The 9,370-nt window shown below is 39.9% G+C and overlaps 1 protein-coding gene across 1 annotated transcript in view; it reads right to left on the bottom strand.

Moving 5' to 3' along the window:
* Positions 1-9,370, bottom strand: part of MEGF11 (multiple EGF-like-domains 11) — a 216,839-nt gene that overhangs the window by 61,399 nt on the left and 146,070 nt on the right. The window lies entirely within an intron of this gene.

Below are 9,370 nucleotides of genomic sequence, written 5' to 3'. Positions count from 1 at the left end.
GGGAAGTTACAAAAACAAACCTCCTAGAACAGATGTTAGATCATTAAGCAAAACATCACTTACTGAAACACTAATCACAAAACATACAGTCTGAAACCGTGCAAAGATTGCTCTGCATTTCTTGGAAAATATATTCTAAGAATAGGGTTGTTAAAAAGCTAAAGAATCTCGTATGTGCTCATCTTCCACAGAATGGCAGAGAGGAAAACTACATGGCAGGTGCATTAGACCTTTTTGAAGCATAGCTGGTACCTGCGCTTGTTTGCAATTAATTTGCATGAGATTGTGACTTTAGGAAGAACGCTGAACAAGGAGTGATGAGTCTGTCAGAAGGAGGAGGCACACAGAGCTGAACACAGAAACAGGCGGTCACGGTCCTATTTCTGCTTTAGGTGTGGGGGAAAGTGAGGGAAAGGAGAGTAAATACATGTTACAGAAATATAGACTATTTCAACAGTAAATTACAGTACACTGTATGCACTGATTAGCTTGTGTGGCTGAAAGGAGAGACACAGTTCTTACTAATATTGTTCATCTGTTACAACTAGGGAATTAAAATGTGAGCACAATTCCTTTAAACCTACTTACTGAGTCCCATAGTCGGGTCTACGTATGTTAGCATATACAAGGTATTTTTGCTCCCTTTTCTTCTATGTGTAGTCCTGACTTTCACATCACAAATTAGCTCCTAAATTTACTTCTTCAATGAGTCAAACTTTAATAATATAGTTCTATGTCAGAGAAAGCTATCCTACTTCAAAGTTAAATAGTAACTACATTGCACAGTGTGACCTATACCATAGCTCAGGGGAAAAGATATTGGTCAAAATGTGTTTTTGCAGGTGAGAGGTTTCGCTGTTTGATAGGAGGATCCATTTGTCAGGAGATAAATGCACAAAATGTCAGCTTCCTTATGCCATGGCAAGTACCTCCAGGAGCCTGTATATCACAGCATCAGGCACTGAGAGAGTAAAAGGAAATATGAACAGATTTCTGAGCACCATAAACTCCCATATGCTTGCTGTAGCAGTTCTGCCTAGCACCAGTATGACTCATCCTATTTTATACTAAAAACTTTGTTTTAGGGGGAAGTAAAAGAAACAGTTAATATACGTACTGCTCAGAAGTAAATCCTACAAGTCTCTGATTTCTGAGTGAAAGCAGTGTTTGTAAAAGATGCTATCTTTGACCTTGGTGGAGTAAAACAAGTTGCCCTGAAAAGGCCTGGCAGTAAAAGGTGCTGTCTTGACAGCCAGAAAATCCAAAGCATGCTGCCCCTCATTACCCTGCCAGCATGCCTGCAGAATGAGCTACAGGAACCCAGAGCCGAGCAGGATGGCAGAGGGGCATTCAGTCTCCACACCTAATCAATTCTCTGCCTTTCTCCTGTGTGTGACAATTAGATAGCCAATTAGTGCCACTTAGAAAGCCGTATCTTGTGTGAATGAAACTCCCAACTCATTTCATGTACAACACAGAACTGCTGGTACTGCTAATAATTTCTATGACAACTGACCTTATCTGGATTTGAACTAGTGATCTAGAAGTAAAAGAAAATTCCTTTGAAAAGGAAAGTAGAACAGAGTAATACGGAGCTAAAATATCCCCTTAGGAACCAGATTAACTAAAACAGCACCTAGGCCACAGGTGGAAGCAGAAGGTGGATTTCCAGTTCCTCAGCTGACTCTCTGTGTCTGCAGATCAGCTCATGTTATGCAGTAAGTTCTCCCTGGCCATGTGCACAATAGGCTGGAGCGGATTCACCAGTTTTCTGTAGACTTAGGTACTGTATACAAGCTAAACATCAGGCTGATTCATCTTTATTCAACATGCCTTTGAGTTTTGGCGTTTACTCTAATATACTATACTTTATGGACTAACAGAGGTTGGTCGTTCTGGCTGTCCACCTTATACGCACTTTGCAAACAAACCTTAACTGAAAAACTAACTGGCTTAATGAGATTTCTATCCCCGGGTTTGACAAGTGAGACCTTCAGAGCTCTCTGAGTGACAACTGCCAAATACATTTAACTTCTTAATTACATAAGAGGAAAATGCACTTGAACTATAGCACTGGCTCTAAGATTTTGTTAATTATACATGCACACCCTGTTATTAGCATTTTGAACTTGATTTGGGAGAATGACCTATGAAATTAAATGCATTCAGGTACTGTTAAAGATATGTAAATTCCACCTCTCTCTCACCACCTGCCCAAGTGAATAATGCCGCAGTATATGTCTATCCAGTTGTTAATGAGTTATATATTCTATTAAACTGATTTCAAATGTTGTGTATTGAATCTTCACTCTTGCAATATGGTACTTTATATTTCTATCCTATTTAGTAAAATTAATCAACAGCTGTGCTCCTTATGTTGATTATTCTTTTTTCTATTAAGATTGGGAGGTTAATGAAAGTGGTGAAATGCCTGGATGTGGCATACATGATAGGAAGGAGTAGCTAATTCAAACATATACCCCTGAAAATGTTAAAGCTATATTAAGAAATCTAGCTATAAATAACTTGGTATTTTACATCTCTATTTTCCAAGACAGTGATCCATAAGGACATCACAAACTTTCAGAAGCGCTTCATTTTCTTCATCATTTTCACTTAGAAGGCCCAGTTTATCAAAATATACCCCTGAAATCTATCCAATGTATTATTTCTTAATTTCAGGGGTCAAATCTGACGCTGTCATAATCAATGGAAAAACTCTCTTCATGGGATGTGGGACGTGGGGCCAGCTCCAGTAAATGCCCCGCTCCGTGTGTGAAGCAGCACATTCCTGCCCTCTGCTTTGCATTATACCTTCCCAGGCCCCAATCTGTGAGAGGGCACCTCAGTACAACCAAGGACAGGGTGTCCCACATCTCCACACAGCTGCTCAGAAGCTAACACGAGTGAGCCTTTTTTTGTTTGAAATCCAAAACTGATGGGAGTATCCCAACATAGCAAAGATACAGGTGGGGGATCTGTGATCCCTGGGACCCTAAAAAGTCAGCTTTAAATCAAAATGAATGGTGGCAGTAACATAACTAACACCACCTATATGACCTTCCATACCTTTAAGTAAGTACTTCAGAAATACTAATTGTTGCTGAAACTAAATGACAGACCTTTCTAGCACCAGGAGAGGTTTGGGCATACAGTTCTTGTTATTGTTAATCCTCCCCTATGTATTGAGGATTAGGTCCAAGGAACCAAACTCCATTAATAACTCAGGCTGCCAGCTCACATCCATCAGCATCAAATATTAATAGACTGACGAGGGCCAGAGCATACATCTTTCCGGATGGCAGTCAATAATATGTCTTGTTTCTGTTCAGGGAAAGGGGAAGATTTTCTTCCACAAAAATTATTATTGTACAATATTAGCAGAGCTTAAAGACACACTGCTGCCTTAGGTGTTAGCTGTGTTAACAAGCTCTGGACACTTCAGAAAGTGTTTTCCCTGGATTAATGTTGCCCTAACAGATTAGGTTTCTTGTTTCTGTTACATTCCTGCCGTAAACAATGACCAACTCCCTTTAAAATCTTTTTCCAGTGTTCAATACAAAGATTTGTATTTATTTCTGTACCTTTTGGATCAGGCCTTTAAATCTGTGAAATGCATTTTCAAAGGAAAAAAAAGGGTATCCCAGACCAAAAGGAGAGTTAATAACCCAGCAATGGTCAACAACACTCAGCAAAGTCTGCACCCATACCTGGTCTGTCTCAAAGTTTGACTATTTAAGGATGTGAAATTAAGAATTTCAGAAGTAGCTACAATACACAGGAATAAATTTGCCTTGGAGGGCTAAAGCCTGGTTCCGCTGAAGTCAGTGGCAAAACAGAAAATCAATTTTTCAAGGCCTCTGCAATGCAGAAGGCTAACAGGGCTGTTATTGAACTTGGCCTCAAGTTTGCATGATAAAGACCTATGTGACAGGTTTGTTTGAGTGTTCTTAAGGTTTAATCTGTCAAGGTGCTGAAAATCTCAACTCCTGTGCAGATTATTAGTGGGGGACTGACAACACTGAAAGGCAACATATTTGAACCTTTGGTAATCTGTAGTGTGACTCCAACTAATGTGAGATTTTTAACATGGTCTGTGATTTCCTCCCTCTACCCCTCCTTGGCTTTTTTGTGCCAGATGAATTAGAGGTGCAACACCTGTCACCAGCAACAGGGAAGCTCGATGCTCAGTTCTCAGAGCTCACAGTGCAGGCATTAAATAGAAAGAAGGGCATGATGCAGTGCCATATGTATGTAATGATAAACAGATCAGAAAGACAAAATGCAGGTGCTGTTTGTACCTGATGTCTGTGTGTCCAGATAAGCTGATTGGTATGGATTTGGTACATAAAAGTATATATTTATATGTACACACATTACATAGCACACCAGTGTGCTGGTACACAGTGTCTGTGCACTGATGCAGATCATAGATACACTTCTGTATATTTACTTACTTGTGACATTTACAATTAACCCAAAGTGGTTCTCCACAAACATTCCCTCAAGGTAAACATATGGTATCCAGCAACACAAACTGTCAGAACAAACTAATTTCCCTAATGGTGTTCCAGTGGAAATTAACGTGCTCTTCATAAGCATATTAGCAGCAGTAGGAAACTTTGTACTTTTACCGGTCTTCTCCTCCACCCTAGACTCAAGCAATTTATTCATGACCTTACCATACAGCATCTTTAGTCTTCCAGACATAATGATGTCCTCTGGCAGAATTCCTTTCCCCTCTGGGTGTTACTAATTACTCCCTGCAGATGCTATTATTGGTGCTAATGATAAAACGCAGAAAAAAGGTTGGGGAAGGATCTCATGCCCTGAACAAGCCAAGCGTTCAGTTTGCAGGTAATCACTGCTACTAAGAACTGACAAATGTTCTTTACCCACTTTGTAACTTTATATGATGTAGCTATGCTAGGGTTTGATATACATCTAAAATGGCACAATGAAATCACTGATGACCTTATTCAGTCTCCTTTTCCCTTTGCCCTTTTTATGGGAGAAGATGGGGTAAGGTGGACAAAGAGCTTTCTTATGTTTAAAAAGTGACTTTACAGCTCATGACTCATCCGAAGACACAACCATTGGCAGTCCTGAATGCCGAAGTCTTTCATTAAATCAGAAAGCACTTCCAACAGCCATCTGCAAAGCTTTCCCCAATCTGCGCCTCAGTGGCATCACAGTCCTCTGAGCATACTGGAAAACATGGACATGCCATAAGGACCAAGCACAGCAACCTTTGGGAGTGGGAGGAACTTGCAGCTTTGCTCCCTATAATCTTACAAGGATTTACAAACATTTACAAATGGATGTCAGCATTTTATTTCACCTCTGAATTTGTGCTAATATGCTAATTCATACAGTAAATTTCACAGTAAATGCCAAGTTCAAAATTAGTCATCCTGATAATAATTCTTAAATTTGGTGTTTGATCAAAAGTATTCAGCAAAACTTGCACACAAACAAAATGGAAACTTTATTATTTATAAAGAGATTAGTAAGTAAAATTATTATAGATAATGTTAATTTTAAGTACTTACAGTACTTTATTAAATACTACTTAATTTCATTTTACTGGTTATAGTCAAAGCCTTTGTTACGCAAAAGCGAAGCGGGGAGCACTGACTGTGAGGGGAGTAAAAGTTACCACAAACTGTAGTTTGTTATTTTCCAAATTGTTTGTACAAAATCTGGCTGAACTTTGTGGATTCTTATTTTTTAAACCCAAATATATTTGCTGTGGCCTGCCACAGGCTGCTACTGGCATAACACGTTACTTCCTGAGTAAGGCCACAGAAGAACCTGGGCCAGATTCTCATTTCTGTCCTGTTGGGGCCCTAAAGCCTCTCATTCCCCCACCTGGGTTTTTCTATTTCCCATTGCACAGCTTCACAATTGATCCGAGATACATTAGAAGTATATTTGGGTTATTTTTATTTCAAAAAAGGAGTACTTAGCCTATGGTCCCCAGGCTATATAGGTTTCAGAGCAACAATTATCCATCCATCTTCCCAGAAGGGACCTTCCCCATCACATTGACCTGGCACCTTGGGAAGCCTTTGGCCACAGCTTAGGAGAACCTTTGATTAGGATTTGGCTACCTGGAGAATAATTTGTACCTGTCAAGATTGTGCAGCCTTTCAGTCTGGACACCATGTGTGCATATGTAGAGCTGGAATTAGGTGCATAGTGCTCATGGTTTCCAGCACAGTAAATCCCAACTGTGAGGGATTTATTGTACAGGATGCAAGGATCTGTGCATCTAGGGAGTCAGGCACTGCACATATTGGCTCAGGGTCCTTTCAAACTGGGAATCCAGGGCATGGGCCCTGAGGTCTCCTGTCTGAATATGTCGCTGTCCTACTAACCCATGGGAAAGAGGTAACGGTGGCGAGCTGTACTGACAGCACTGGTGGCAGCAGAGCTGCCCTGGCTGCCCTCATTCCAGGCACAGAGAGGTTTTTTTCCATGTGCATGCACCCCATGATCCACATACAGTAAACCCACACAGTTAAACTAATAGACACTGTGTGCAAGATAGATCTCATCTTTTGAAGCGGAGGGTGATCAGAATCTCACCACTCTCCTGTCCTCCAGCAGCTTAGCTCCAACATGCTTTATACATCCAAAAGGAACAATGCTCTGGCACAATAAAACTGATGATGAAATGGAGCAGTACTCTGTAAGAATAAAGGCGGCAAATTCTAGCTTTGTGAGGTTTTTTTGCCTCCATGAAATCAAACGAAAACAAATACAAATAAAACTTTCATTAAAAAATTTGCATTATGCATACTAAAACTCAGCAAACCTGAGTTGGATTTCTGTCACTGAGCACTATAATTCCCTTCACCTCCCGGGAATAGTTTTCTAGTTTGCACTAAAAATATGCCCAATATCAGTCAGTTATCTGCAATTAAAAAAATCCATTCCTACTGTTCAAGCCACCTAAATATGGGCATTAAAAAAAAGAAAGAGAATTCAATAAAGAGAGCACGCAAGAGATAGCACCCTCCCCCCAGCTTCCCATAAATCAGTGTAGCACTGTTGCTGGCAAAAAAATCTAGACTAACTTGACAACGCTTGAATATCTGCCTGGTTTAGTATTTAGGCCTTAACTGCAGAGCACTTTAGTGTCAGCGAGGCAATGAATACAGCATCATATAATTAAATGTATTCACAAGGAAAGTAGTGTGGAGAGTAAAAAAGATGATCATCAACCTCTGAACAAGATTTTTTTATACAGTCAGCACTTTTCACCTAATAAAATATCACAAAACACACTTATCCAGGAGGGACCTCTCCAAAAATAGGAGATTGGATTTAGACTGGGTAAAACAACTCCTACATCATTTCCTCGGGACATTTCATCTGGCGAGATGGTGCATCATACTTGAGAGGACAGCCTCCCACAGGCAGCCTGTAATGGAGTACAAGCAACATAGCCATGCACAGTTCAAAAAACATGATGGAGGTCAGTGTTCAGCTAAATCGGATGGGTGTGCAGAGCTCGGCCAGCCCCAGCAGCTGGCTACATAAGGGCACAATACAAAAACAAACTCCTAATTCTGTTCACAGTGGAGCTGGGGAGATTGTTTATGGAGCAGATATTTCAGGTGGAAATGAAAATATCTAAAATACATGGGTTTAGATTTAGATAATGGGAAGATATATTATCAAGGCAGGTCAATCATCTCTATCAGAAGGATTACTAATACACATTATGGGGCCAGCTGGATAACCAAGTCCTTTGTTTAGTTAAAGCAATTTAAATCTGGAATAAGGCCACTGCAGATTTATTCAGGTGAGGCACGGAGTAGACTCTCAGAATATTTTAAACTTAACTCTGGGGAAGCTGTAAAGAGTCAAACATCTGTGGGGCTCATTGCTGTTACTATAATCAACTTTGATCAGCTGCTATTCTAAAATGCTCCAAAGAAACATGGCCATATCACAATTAAATGTCCTAAAAGGTAAAATGGCCCAAGCATAATGTGCATTATTTCAAGTTAGTGGAAAGTATTTACATGCCAGATAAGTATATACTTGGTACATCTGCTCTTCATGATGTACTCAACAAGCTACTTGTGTCCAAACCGTGGGACAGAAGCCAGCTAAGTATGTCAAAATACTAAATCACAGTCCTTGAATACTACTGGTAAAGACAAAAAAAGCTGTTTTCCTCTGCTTTTTTAAATGGAGGCGTCTGAATTGGAGTTATCAGTATGGTAAAGGAAAGATTTTAACACCCTATGTGCAGTTCCATCATTTTCTTTCCCAGATTTGGGCAGAACAGATCAGTGGCTAGCAGAAACCTAAGCCATTTGGAAATACGGAGAAGCATTTCAGTGCAGTGCAGTGTACTTCAGAGTGAGAATTCAGAGCTGGCTATGACAATTCTGCACCAGCTATTTTATGGCAGTATCTCTGGAAATTAGAGATGGTTTCTGCTCTGTCCACATAGCCTGAGTGGCACAGTCCAAGATAGACCTTGTAGAACAATTGTGGCCTCCTGACTTTTTTGCAGTAATAAATATCGGCTCTGGCTGACAAGTCTGAACAGTTCTGCAAAAAGGACATTAACAAAACCAGGAAATAAAAGGTATCATTTATACTTTCAGACTCTATGACATCCTCTGGCAAGAAGATCCACAGTTTAATTATAAATACAAAGGAGAAAAATTATCTTTATTTGTTCGCTTCAAATCCACTGCCTGATTTTTAATTGGGAAACTCCTTATACTGTGATAAATAGCAAACATGCATTCCTTCTTCCCCTTCTCCCATGGTGTAAGAGACCTCTACCCTCGGTGACCCCTTTTCTAAGCAAAATCATCCCACTCTCTTATTCTCATTTTATGGCAGCCATTTCACAATTTAATTACGCATTCTGTGAAAAGCACTATCTTTGTCTTTAAACCTGCTGTGCAGTAATTTAATTGGTTGCCCCTTGCTCCTGTGTTATTAGAAATAGTAAATAACCATTCCTTGTTCATGTTCTATGCACCATCCACAGTTCCATAGATCTCTATCGTACCCCTCCTCAGCCATCTGTTTTCTGAGCTGAGTTCTAGCTTATCAAGTCACTCTTTGTATAGAAGCTATTCCATATAAAAGATGATCTTTGTCACCATTTGCTACTTCCATTATATCCTTTGTAAGCAGGAATCAGCCAAACTGTATGCAGTAATTTGAGGTTTAGATATATTATGGATTTATACAATACCACAAAAATGGTTTTTCCATCCTGTTTTGTTCTCTTTCTGATCATTCTAACGATTCTATCTGGCGCTCTGGGTTCGTTTGTTTTTTGACTGGTGCCGAGCACTCATTTGAGTTTTTCAGAAAACTATCCACTGTG

This window comes from Pygoscelis adeliae, unplaced genomic scaffold (genome assembly GCF_000699105.1).
Source record: "Pygoscelis adeliae isolate BGI_AS28 unplaced genomic scaffold, ASM69910v1 Scaffold13, whole genome shotgun sequence".
Lineage (NCBI taxonomy): Eukaryota > Metazoa > Chordata > Aves > Sphenisciformes > Spheniscidae > Pygoscelis > Pygoscelis adeliae.
The sequence above is the reverse complement of the archived record's forward strand: the minus strand, read 5'-3'. Positions and strand labels throughout refer to the sequence as shown.